General features: G+C 41.3%; 1 protein-coding gene across 1 annotated transcript in view; it reads left to right on the forward strand.

Annotated features, from left to right (window-relative positions):
• DYRK1B (dual specificity tyrosine phosphorylation regulated kinase 1B) overlaps positions 1-13,918 on the forward strand; it is a 41,601-nt gene that overhangs the window by 582 nt on the left and 27,101 nt on the right. The window lies entirely within an intron of this gene.

Below are 13,918 nucleotides of genomic sequence, written 5' to 3' on the forward strand. Positions count from 1 at the left end.
TCCGCCGCCGCCGCCTTTTCTCCCACTTCCTTCCCCCAAAACTTCTGCCCTCCGCAGCGCAGCCGCCCGTTTCTGCCTTCTCCTCCCCGATAGGCCCGGCCTTCCTTACTGAGTTCACACATCCTCCTCCTCCTCTGATCGTTGCTGCTGCTGGTGGTGGTGCATGGATGGACAAGACCCATCTTTTTTCTCCCCCCCCCTTCCCTTCGTCTTTCTTTCTTGCAGCTGTGTTAGTCTTTATTACATTAAGCACCATCACACAGTGTTTCCAGGCTTGTGGCGCCTTTTCAGTGTATTATTTTACTTCATCGGAGGGCTCATTTAAAAAAAAGATTTCTGTGGCAATCTAATAGCTGATAGCAATATAACAATATCAGATATTCGATTGATATTAAATATTAAAACCACTGAAGCTTAGGCTCCAGTAAATGCAATAGTCTTTTAAGGTGCTCTCTCCCCCCCCCCCAATCTCTTGGGCATTTGTGATGTGCAAATGCCTCTGGTTGAGAAAATCACTGAGTTCTGCTAACCTCAAACATATATGTCTATTGAATGGGTGGGTTTTTTTAAAAAAAAAATCTAGATGAAATTAATCTATACACATACAAGGTGGTTAAGATGATGAGCCCTTCTAACTTCGGGTGAGCTAGGATTACCATAAATTAGTAAAGTAGGTAAATGTTGCTCCACTGTGCACCATGATTGATATGGGGCTTCTTGCATCAAAATACCTGTAGGGCAAAGCTCAGCCTTAAAAATTAAAAAAGTACTCCATTGGCTTAAATGAGATGTGGGTTGATCCCTTTGGGGATTTTACTCCTTCCAGGAAGTGAATTTATGTTTAGCATTTCAACTATTGTGGTGTAATAGTACTCTTGAGTTGTCTTCCTTTCTCTGGAGAAAGTTACCTAGAATACACAACCTTCATAAACTGCCCTCATCATAATGTGTCCTATGTTCTCAATCTTCCCCTCCCAGGTGAGGATAAATCAGTACATGGTATTTGTAACCTTTGGCTCAGCACTAATTAGTATAGTGTGTTACTTGTATCTTTTATTTTTAAAAATATCTTATCTCTCTCCCCCTCCCTGCCGGAGTTTCTTATGCTAATACCATAAATGCCATCATGCATAATTTCAGTAATAAGTTGCAATGATATCATTTGCAGCAGCTATGAATGGTAAGAGCAGGTAGTGGAAAAGAGATTTAAGTTGACAATACAGATAACCTGTAGAACCCTTGCTCCAGGATATTGCTGACGCCAGGTATTTAATACTATCTATAAAGAAATAATCAGCGCGATCATATTAATGTTTGCTCTGAAATAAGTGCTGTTATTTGTAGTGAGGTTAACTGCAATGAGCACAAACCATTGGGCCTAGGGGGACTTCTTTGTGCTGTAGATGTTTCACAAATAAAACTGATGGGATATAATTGTTTTCCATATGTGTACCTACACCTTGTGATGGAATTTATTTAATTCTGTAATCTGGATGGTAGTTGCTTTTACCAGTGATGTCTTTATGACCTCAATGCTTTATGACCCCATGTGCCAGCTTACTTGGGTCCAGCTAATCACATTTTGCGCAAATTGAGATTTCCTTTGGTTTCCTGGAGCAGTTCTGTCTATGCATATTTGTGGTACCTGTTGCTATTTACAAATGAGGTCATTCTTAGAAACAAATACAGAAAACAATATTTAATGTGCCTATCAGCAGTTGGTTTCTGAAAACCCCTGTATTGGTCCATAGAACTTTAGTAACAGACCCAGATTTCTGTAGGTTCAGAAATTGTTTGTGGTTGTTGATGTGGATGTTAGGTTAGATATCTTCCATCTCTAGCTGTCCCTGAGTTGGACCTGTAATGTAAGTAATGTTGAGATATGAATTTGTGGCATCTGTACAGCACTGGCAATTTATATGTTAGCCCCTGATTTTGAATAATAGGTTTTCTTGTTCTCAGACTCACACTACTGCAGTAATGTGGGGACATGTACTATCTCAGGTGTAATCGTAGTATATTAAGTAATTTATGAGTGAGCACAACTTTTAAGAAACTAAGAATGTTGGATGAACTTTATGCATTTTTTCTGCATGGTCACTAGTAGGCAACATTTGTGCAGTATTAAAGTTCAGCATATGCCTGATTTCATACTTGTCTGCCCTGTGTTCTTGCAAAATCCCTGCTGCCATTGTGAAGCCATGAGCATATTCTTCACCTAGTCTAGCCTATACAGTACTGTAAGAGGTAGCATCACTGAAACCCGTGAGATAACTATGTGGTGCTAAGTGAGTGGAGACCAAGAAACCCATGGTGGAATTAATCCTTTCCTTTCCTCTCCTCCAGAATAGAAGCCTGTGGGAAAGGACCATTGGATAACATGTTGCAGATTCTTGTAAGCTAGATAGAAGAATAGGGGCTTCCTTTCCTTGTTAAGGTGCACGAATACCGGTAGCATAAAAAGTTGTGGGACTGGTTGTTTCTGCAGCTGAGGAGGCTGAGCAGATAGGTTTCTCACTTCTTCTGATTTGCCCAGAATGTCCAGATACAGGATTTTGGATGGGTAGAATATTTATATAGGTTGTTTGTTTGCTTGCTTGTTATTTGAAGTTACAGAGCCTTTCACACTTGGGGTTCAGGGTCTTTACACACTGACTGAAAGTGCCACAGGGGACATGGAAAGGTTACAGTGCTATAGGCACTTCCTGTGGTTGCTCACTGATACCATGGTATTTACTGATAACATGTTGTTAGATGTCGACAGGTCAGATAAGGATCAGGAAGTTATTTTGTGATAGAAGTTGATGATTTCATAAACCTCAGTAGTAGTTCAGTGGAAGATGACCCTTGGTAGTAAGTACAGTGGAATGTGACATGGTTGGGATGTAGTAAATACTTTGTTCTTAGCTGAAAAGGACAGTAAAGAAGGAAATAGAAGCTCTTTGAGTTGGCAAAATACAAGATAGCTATGAGCAACAAAATGTGAATTAACCACAAAAAAGATAAATTGATTATTGGATTACTAAATGGGTATTTTCACTAAGGATGCAGAGATATTAATAACTTTGTACAAGGCATTGGTGAAAGATATTCAAGATGTTCAAGAAGCATAATTTTATAGAACCATGGAGCTGAAGGACCCCAAGGCCACCTCATTTATTCACCATCACAAGGTGGGGTTATCTGTACACATCAGCATAAGATCAATCCATGAAAATTCAAACAACAACATGTCACAAGCTGAGAGCAAGTACACCACATAACTCTGTAAGCGTAAATTATTTTAGGTGATTGAAATGAGCAGTCCAAGTCACATGCTGCAAATTCATGTTGTTTCTGTGACCTCTTTAGAATGAGTTTACTGCAGGGCAAACTTTTGTCTACAGCCTTTTTCACCTGGTGCTAGTTGCAGAATTCTGACATCTTTGCAGTGATAGATTATTATGGCTACTGTTCTAGAAAGTGGAACAAGTTTTGCATGATTTTTCATAGGCAACTACAGCATCTAGTGCAGCCACCAGGTACATTAAGGGCACCAAAATACCTGTTTCCTTCATGGCCTGTATTGGATGTGGCAGTAGCCCAGAAGTGGGGAACTCCTTTCTCCACCCACCCCTGCAGGCCAACTTGTAACATATGTGCAGGGGGTGTCATGCGGAAAGGTGACAACTTGAAAGAGACTCACCTTTGAAATCCGTTTGCAAACAGTTTCAATACATGCTGCTTGCAAATGGACTTCAAAGTGATGGCAGCCATACCTTTACCTGACATCAAATGTGATGTTAGAAGTGGACAAATCGATATGGTTTGGAGGAAATGGCCTTGCAGGCAAAATTAGGACTTCTGGGCCTAATTAGGCCCATGAGCTGGAGGTTCCTCGTCCCTGCAGTAGCAAAAGATCAGTGAGATGATCACTATACTAGAGTAAAAGTAAGTTGAATGAAAAACATGGCACTGTCTGTTATGTTTACATTCCCAAAGAGAAACTGAAATGTTCTAAGGTGGTAAGCAAGCAGCTCTGAGTTTGACCTCTTAAAGCTGAGGTTGAAAGATGACCCGTCCACTTGAGAAATGATAGCCTTCTCTTAAGTGTGTGAATGGACAACAACATTATGATCTGGTGTCAGACTTAACATGGAACTAATGAGTTCCATGGTTTTATAGGAAGATTTCTTGAACCTGTTAAGACATTTGACAAAGTTTCTGTAAAAATCAGAGGCTTTACATCAGTTGACTGGGTAGGCTATTTTATTTTTCCTGGATACTAGCAGAACACAAAATTGTTAGCTGGGTAATCCTTTTATAGTTCAAAGACTTCATTTTGTGTTAATTTGATAAAAGACTGGTTGCAGAAAATCCACAAAGAAGAGGAAGGTGTTATTGTTAAGGCTTGCATACATTTGTTGATACTCTGTTCTCAGTTCTTTCTGAGCTCTTGTTGAAACTATAGGATGGATACTGTTCAGCGGCCATAGCATAAATAACTCATTTGGCATTTAGCACACTAGGAAGCGTCTTCATCTATCTGAAGGAGAAGCTGAAAGTATAAAAAAGGACCTATTAAGAGTAGAAACAATATGGCTTGTGAGAATCCTGTATCATTGTTGGTTTTACCATTGTGAAGGCTTCTTACTGTCATTCCAAATGACAGGGCAGTTGGGGCAGTATGACTACTTTGAGTTAAGAGCACATATGTTGATGGTCTTGTCATCTGCCTCCTTTTAACATTTGGCTAAATTACCTTCTGCATAATTTCTCAAATAATTTAAACCACTAGGACTAATTCCTACCTGAATGGCTCTCCCACTTACCATTGTTGTCCTACTTTGAACTCAAGATTTGGGTGTGAGGTTGTACTTGAAGTTTTTCATACAGAAAGTTGACAACCTGGATGCCATCAGATGGAACATAATTTGCACAGAACTGCTATAAGGAGCCTGATGAAGTATCTTTAGTCTTTTCTAGAAATCTTGTAGTCTACTTTACTTGGGTATCATTACATTTCATGAAATATTTCTATGCTTACTTAACTTTTATCAGTGTTCCTGGTTGAAGCACTGTCTCAGCCCTCCAAATACCTTTTTCCAAATCCTGTGGAGATCAGTTCAGTCCTCCTCCTTCTCACATATCCAGCTTTAAATTCCCAAATACCTTGTTAACCATACTTAATTATTTTCTTCTACATCCTTCTTTCACATAATGATTAAATGTTTACTTGTAGTAAACTTTATGTGGGAAAATTTGCATTACATTATAAGAAAAATAGAACTGTTAGTGGAGAAGGGTGATGGTCCCATTTGACAACATATATCCAGTTCTGTTTGTGTTATCTCCTTCCTAGCCTTCTTTGATTGTTTGGAAATTTAAGATAATGTAGAAAAATAAGTTATATTAGGAGCCTATTATAATGCTGTGGTCCACAATAATCACTCAGCTAAAATTGGTTTCACAATATTTTGGCCATAGTTTTAGGAAAGAGAAATATGTATAACAACCCTAACTCTGTATTCATAGTCAAATCATTGAGTTTATATAATTGGCTTTGAAATTCTGATTCAAGAGCAGGCCATTCCCAACATTTCAAAAGGTTCCAGCAAATTCAGGTTGTGATTGCCTCTGGACTCTGGACAATAGGCGTTTGGTTGTATTTGAGCAACCTCAGTAAGTAAAGGAACTTGGACAGACCTGAACGTCATCGCTTAAAATTTCAGCTCAGTGCACTGCGACTGACAAAAATCCAAATTAAAAGCTAACAACTTCAGAATGAATTGGAAAATAATTGGTAACACATAACTCTCCAATGTACATGCATCTTAGTACTATGTGTAGTCTTAGTGTCCTCATATTTCAGAAGTGAATATTGAGCACAAGCTAAAGTGATAAGAACCATGGTCAGAAAGAGAGAACTAGATTAGAATAGTGAATACGGAATGAGGTTTGTCCATTGACTTAATACTAAAACTGGAGAGCGCTGAGTAGTTTTTAAGCAAGCACATATTTTATGGTAGTACAAACCTTTGGTTCTTACTTGCACAGAATGTAGTAGTAGTCTCTAGTAATTCTAAGTTAAAAAAATATTAAACCCATTCATGGAAGTTCAGAGTATCTACAGTAAAACTGTCAATGGCTGGAGGAGAACAGCGGGAAGAGACTCTTTGTTAGTATCCTGTTAGTAAAACATATTGTGACATCCAAATCTAGTCACTGTTGGAAACAGGATACTTGGCTGGCTGGACCTTTAGTATGACTCTGAATAGCTCATCTTGTCTACTCAATGCCTCTTCACTGAGACAGGATCTTTCACACCCAAACACGACTAGTAGGTTAATCCATGTCACCCATATTACTGCCAGCAGTCTGCTGCATAGTATTCCCCCTGCCACAGTCTTAGTTCTGTGCACTTGATTTGTGAGATTTCCATGTATGTAATTCAGTGAGAAATCTAGCAGTAATTCTAGGTTTAAGTATTTTCACTTGCACTGTGTTTGCTGCTGTATGGTATCCTCATGACCAGTAATACAGTGTTTATCTTGAAAATATTATTATGCTCTGAACTCACATTGGTCTGTGATGATAATATTCCCCTGCAATGTTTGTGACAGTGCCCTGAATCATCTCTATATATTCTACCTTTTACTCAGAAGTATGGCTCATAGACTTACGGAAACTTGTTCCAAGTAAGTGTGCTTATGATTTCAACATTAAGCTTCTATCTTCAGCACTCTTGGAGGCACATTCCATTGAAATCCGTGAGACATACTTTTCAGTGGAGTCTTGTTTTCCTCACTTTAATCCTTCCACATTGGTCTTCTCTGCCTCTCTTAATATGTGTTGAATTTTATAAACAGGTTTTCTTTTGCTCTTCCTTTCCTCCCTGAGATGTTACTCAGGGCCCATATAATTTTACAATAGTGGCAGTTAACTCTTCACTTCTTTTTGCCCAATATAAATATGAGCCCGTTACATGCTTTAATCCCATGGCTTTAGAATGAAGTTCAACACGAGGGATTCCTAATCATTCTAGCCACATTTTGACTGTGAATATAACTAAGCTTGATGAGGCTTGAATGTGATGAAGGTAAGACCATTACTAAGTTGCAGTGAAGAAAAGAGCTCTTGAGGAGCATGGAATAGATTCCTCCTCAAAGAAAGATTCCATTTTGCCAAACAAGATGTTTTTCAGTGCTTAGTGTTTAAGGTGACAGTAGTCTGAAAGCTCCCAGGTTTATAATGAACTCTCTGGCATTTTGATGTAAATCATAGATAGATGTTTTTCTTCAATCAGGGAAAGACCTGTGGCCCTTCAGATCTTGTTGGACTACAGCTACCAACATCCCTGACCAATGGCCATGCTGACTGGGGTTGATGAGTGTTCAGAGTCCAAAACATGTGGAGTGCTGCAGGTTCCCCACCCCTGTTCTAAGGACAGACAAGTAGCTGGTATCCTTCCACATTGGATTTTATGACATTAGAATTTTCTGCAAAGGTTTTGTTTGTTGCCTTAAGTTTTTGAGCATTTCTGAAGGGTGTGATTTAAACTGGGTTTGCTTGACCTTTTTTTGTTATTTCTACACCTCCAGTAGCTTAAGTTGAGTCTCTAGGCCCAGTGGGTTAGAAAAAAATGGCAAAGAAATGCAGTCCTGCAACACAGATTAGCAGGCACCTAGGCTTAAATAAAAGTGAGGCTCCTAACTCATTTCATGACCCTTTGGCTAGAACCTTGACAGTAGATTATAGGTTTCTGACTGTTTAGGGCGCAAGGCAGTCGAGTTCTATGTGGAGACCTAGCCTTTTTTTACCCTTGTCCTTTTTAAGGAATCAGTGAAATGTCCAAAAACCTCTGAACTGGTGGAACTGTGGCAGTGAACCTGGTGCCCTGTGGCTGGCAAAAGAAAAGGCAGACACAGCTAGGGAATTGCGGCCAGGCCAGGCAGTCTTTTATGTTAGCCTTGCCAGTTACAACGAAGGATGGAGACAGATAGGAAATTCAATTCAAGCACCCCTTGGGATTCTGAACTGGGGGAGAGTTTTGTACCCAGCTGGCTCTGAGAGTCATTGAACAGGAGAGATCACGACTGCCGTGAGTGGCTGTGGCATCGTGCCAGCACTATGAGCCCTGTTGTTGCTGGGTCTCCCTTTGCAGGTTATTTCTAGCCCCTGTTCCTGGAAGGAGAGCCAGTTCTTTACCGAGGTATTTTTGGAGACTCTCGCCTTCTCCTCTTTCTTGCTTTGTTTGGGCATAATCAGCCCATTGCATCCCGGAGAACCTAGCAACACCGCCTGGCTTCCCATTGGTTCCCTGGCAGCTCCGCTTCTCCAATGAGAAGCTTGTTGCCATGGCAGAGGCACCACTGCACAGAAGCGAGTGAAGAGGCGGGGATTGAATTTGCTGCCTGGTGGAAATCTGCAGGGCAGAACAGGGACCAAGCAGAGGGTTAATGTGTAGCCTGTGGCCTGGAAGCGGAGTGCAGGCTTGGCCCTGTGCCAGTGACGTACAATGCCAGGGTGGGCTAACGGAATGAAACTCCCCTAGGTAGCCCTACATGCTTGGAAATGCAGCTTCTTGGCTAATTTCTCCTCTGCTGCAAAGAGAGCAAGTAACATGTTTCCTCTTCTCAACCCCTCCCCAGTCTGCTTCCCCCCCTCCCTTTGCACAGCAAGAAACTGCTTTGGCAAGGGACACAGACAGTCTCAAAAAGCTTGTTGTGCATTCTCCTTGTGTAGGGACTGGGCAGCTGTTGCTGTACAGTTCCATCAGAAACCATTGCAGTGGTAGAGCTGATAGTGCTGACATGTTCAGAAATCATAGGGCCGCCCCATGAATGTCTGAAAGTACGTTAGGGTTCTTTTCGTTTCAGCGGTTAGTATACACAATGGTTTAGCCCACTTGTTTCCTCAGACAACTATTTTATGCTGCCGCTATCAATGTTTTTAAATTGATCTCTCATCTGGTAATCTGTTTTATGGTTCTTGATTGTTGGAAATAATTGCCTTGTTGCAGTAATTTGGCTGTGGCAGATTCCAAAAACTGCACCCATAAACTCTTATCCCCCTCCTTTCCCTTAGGAGGCCTAATTGGAAAACCTATCTCTAGGTAGGCAACCTAAGGCCCATGGGCCGGATGCAGCCCAATCGCCTTCTAAATCCGGCCCACAGATGGTCCGGGAATCAGCGTGTTTTTACATGAGTAGAATGTGTCCTTTTATTTAAAATGCATCTCTGGGTTATTTGTGGGGCATAGGAATGCATTAAAAAAAAAAATCAAAATATTGTCCGGCCCACCACATGGTCTGAGGGACAGTGGACCGGCCCACGGCTGAAAAAGGTTGCTGACCCCTGCTCTAGCACACATTAGGGCTAGTAAACCTCAGGTTACTTGATATGAGACCCTCCCCTTCAGTCTGCATGCCACTGAACTGCTTCTATCCCCCTTCTGAAATTGTTGCAGAAGGCCAAGCATTTTGTTTGCATGTTTATTTATTACATTGCACCTATTGAACTGTAGAGTTCACAACATACTAAACTCAAGAATACCATGTAAGTTTACCAATACGCATCCTAACAGTACAAAGCATATAAAAATTGTGGCTATAAAATATTAGCACCAGCACAAGTATAGCATAGTCATAGATGTTAATCATCACCTGCCAGTGTGCTCCGATCATAGAGTTATAGGGTGGACATGAGACAGGACACAGCCAGGGTTGCTCTGGTGGGTGCCCATGCTATAGCAACAGGACACAGGAGCTTAAACAGAAATCAGCCAATGGGCAAACTAGAATTCTCCAACAGGAACTGTTTATTCATGAGGGAGCCAGCTGGGGAACTTGGGCGAGGACATTTCCTTCTGTCTCCAGAGAGAAGAAATGGTGGCATCTTCTTTCCTCCTGAAGAGATATAACCTCTTCTCTTCCCAGGAGTTGAGTGTATAAGGAAAATAGAATATGCCACAAAAATGGCTCTTTAAAAATTTAATTGGAAGAGCAATGATCTTCCACCAGGCTTTTTTGTCTTTGTATGAAGCTGTGGGTCACTTGCATGAGACATTTTGAGGTCTTAGCTCTCCTGATCTGCTTCTGCAGTGCACCAAGAGTTAATGAAGGGGTCTGTCACATTGAAGATCTGGAGAGCAAACAAGAGCTTTCAGGACTGAAGTATTTCAAGCTGCAACCATTCCAACTGGGTGCCTGAAATATAGCATGTACCTGGGAATTATTTATGCCTTCTTCATTAAGCTTCAAATTTCTAGTCAAGAGCACAACAGTGCTACCTTTAATTGAGTTATGATGCAGGACTTTCATCACAAGATGATGTATGTAGAAAGTTTCTCAGATACCACCAAGGCTTTTGCTGCAGCTTTTAAGGCTATAGAACAAATGCCACCCTCAAAGACCCTGTCCTCCTAGAGCTCCCCTTGAGACCAGGCATTGGAGATATCCCCTCCATGGTTGCAGCCAGTGGATGTTTATAGCTTTCAAACACTTTCCCCAGATCAGGTAAGGAAATTTAGCAAATACACAACTTCAGTATAGATATGGACAGCACACTTGTGCAATTTGGTGAGGAAAACATAGTCTCTTCCCAAGCAGAACTTTGAAGGGCTCACCAGGTCCTGAAGGCACCAGAACTGAACAGATAGTCAGAAAAGTACAATAAAGTTGAGGTAAAGTTGAAAATGAGAAGTCTGTCTCGATATTTACACCTCTCAAACTATTCTGACCTTCTATGCTGCAGTATAATGAATGTGGGAGAACAGTGCCTCAACAATTGGAGGAGAATGGTTTTACAGAATGCTTTGAAGCATTGAATAACTTTTGGTTTATTGGGGGCAAGTAAATTTATGCCAGGATGTGGGTGGCACTGTGGTCTAAACTACTGTGCGTAGGGCTTGCCGATTGGAAGGTCAGTGGTTCGAATCCCCGTGACGGGGTGAGCTCCCGTTGCTCAGTCCCCGCTCCTGCCAACCTAGCAGTTCGAAAGCACATCAAAGTGCAAGTAGATAAATAGGCACTGCTCTGGCGGGAAGGTAAACAACGTTTCCGTGTGCTGCTCTGGTTTCACTAGAAACGGCTTAGTCATGCTGGCCACATGACCCGGAAAAACTGTCTGCAAACAAACGTCTGCTCCCTCTGCCAGTAAAGCGAGATGAGTGTTCCAACCCCAGAGTGGACTTAACTGTCAGGGGTCCTTTATCTTTACCTTTTTTTAAAAAAAAATATGCCAGCAGGGGACAGTGGAAACTTGACTTATATCAGGAGTTAATAGTAATAACATATGAATTGAAGAAGAACCTGTTGGATCATAACAAAGGCCCATCTGGTCCAGCATCCTGTTCTCACGCATCCTGTTCTCACAGTGATGAGCCAGATGACTATGGGAAACCCACAAGCAGGACATGAGGGCAATAGCCCTCTCTTTACTTATGATTCCAAGTAGCTAGTATTCAGAGGCATACTGCCTCCAACAGTATATGTTATTGTTATTTGAATAGTGTGTACCTTACAGGTACTAGAATTCAAAAACTATTTTGACATGCTGTAGAGAATTCAGAGGAGAGGTAAGAGACTAGTTATATGAGGAAAAGGTAAAGAAATTTGGGTGCATAATATAGGTGGGGGAAGTCACAGGACATTCTGTCATCTTCAAACAGAAGATTTCAGAAAGGTAGCTCACTGTTTGCTTTCTTTCCTAAAGTTCTTAAGGTTGGGATGAAAGGCCCATTTTTTATGTTTAGCAGGAAGAATATCCCAAGTATAAGAGCAATTCATACTGAAATAATCTTCCTGAGGAATTTTTGAACAATCTTTGTTGGAAGTTTATGAAAGGGCTGTGTGTGCACCAGCCTAGGATACTTGAGGTATAGGGCATCTTTCCAAAGCCAGGGGATCAAACTAGAGGTCTCAAGTCTGGATTCCAAGTCCGGATTCTGAGGTTTTGCTGTTATGACCAGTACTGTGTTTGAACTGACCTCTTCCCCACCGTGCACATTTGCCTAAGTTGAATTAATGGCAATGCTGAAAGTGCTCGTGTGCACATTCTTTCTCTTTGATTCATGCGCAACATGATTTCTCTGTTAACAAAATATGAAGGTGCGTGCATGTTTATATGTTTTTAAGGCCCCGGACTATGCTCCTTAGAAAGAAAGGCCTTTCCCTGTGAACACATCCCATAGGAATGGTGTTGGGGCTGGACTGAAAGCAGGATAAAGCCAGCTTAATTAGGGATGGGGAATTAGGAAAAAGCATGTGATTCTAGGAAGAACTGATTTGACCTCCAGCTCTGCCTTTCTCCTCCTGTATTTTACAGGTTTTACTCAGTTTTGTCTCTTTTTAAGAAGACACACCTGTCTCTGAACTGCAGCATCATATGCTTCTGTATTCATTTTTGGTGGGCTTGTCTGCACCTGCATACTTTTCAGTTGTTTCATCAACCCTGTTCACAACAGTATCTCCTTCAATATAAACCATCTTGATCAGAGATCTGGTGGTATGGTGGAGCCATGTCACAAAGTGGGGTCTGCTTTTGGAGCCAGGAAGTATTTCTTAGCATGGATTTAAGATTGTGACTGAGAATTTTGCTTCCCCAGTGTTGTGGCCCAACAAGTTAGGATTCAGATGTTGGCCAGACACAGCTTCAACCACCCTACATATAAAGGATCATGCACATTCTTCCGATGTCATGTCACATAGAAGTCATAGAGCCTAGTTAGGTGAGCATAAAAGGCTGTGACTGTTACATGCTATGGAGACCATTTCTCTGTGAGTGCTTTATATAAAGTGTTTGGACAGCACTTCCAAAAGACTGACAGACATCAAAACCTAGAACTGAATGAGTTGAATCTCTGCCTGACGGTACAGGAGCTGAGGAACAGCAAAGCTGTTTTGAGATACAGTACAAAGATACAAGACCTGAGGTGCTCACTGTCCTGAATAGCCAGTTGCTGCATAATATTCAGTATGCTTTATTGCCTTTCTCCCGTGCAGAATGATCACTTAGTGCCCAGTATTCCTGGTCATGAACTCAGTCAACATCTCTGGATTTTGTTCGACCATCGGACAGCTATTCTTTCTCCTATTGGTCAAAGAGGAGTTGATAACTGGAACCTATTCGGTTTACACCAAATAATTTAAGCCTTGATACCCGTGAGTTGAGTAGCTGGAAGTACAGCTGTATGGAGGTGTACAAAGATGTCTAGTGCAGACATGAGAGATCAGTGTGGGGCAGAAGGGGAAAAAATCCCTGTCTGTGGGGACTAGTGATTTAGATTGTGGCTCTGGTTGCTGAAGAGTACAAGGCTTCTAGGATTTTTCAGGATTATTATGTTAAACATCATCTGCACTGTAGGCTTCCCAAGCACATCAGAATAAATGCTATAGTCAGTGTTAGGAACAGTGCTTTTTTCTGGACACATACCACTAAACATTTGGTGAATCTAAGTTTGGCCTCATTGAGAGGCAGTATTTCAATATGAGTAGGAAAATGAGAGTACCCCTAAACATTTTTTTTAGGGGGGGGGAAGCACTGATTATGAAGACCAGGTAGTTTAACCCTGAGAATTATTGCCCCATGACTGGTAGTTCTTATGACTCCTGTACAATGCCCTTTTCTAAAGGAAGACTTGCTTGCTCAAGCTTCATAGCTACATATTACTACTAACGGAAAGTAGCAGGGAATAGGAATGTATAAATTTCCATTTCTGTATTCTCACTGGCCAGCCTACTTTAGGATAAAAGTGGTTGATTTGGATTTTCTCTTCTTCCTTTAAAAACAAATCATATTAGTTAACTAATATGGTTAACTAGTTAACTAATTTTGCTTTCTCAGGATTAGATCTGGGCAGTAGTCTTACCAGTGTGGCTTCCTTCCCACAAGGAAGTCTCAGTCTTATGTAGTCCTCTCTCCCGTCACATGCTCTGAT

This window comes from Zootoca vivipara, chromosome 6 (genome assembly GCF_963506605.1).
Source record: "Zootoca vivipara chromosome 6, rZooViv1.1, whole genome shotgun sequence".
In the NCBI taxonomy this organism is placed as follows: domain Eukaryota; kingdom Metazoa; phylum Chordata; class Lepidosauria; order Squamata; family Lacertidae; genus Zootoca; species Zootoca vivipara.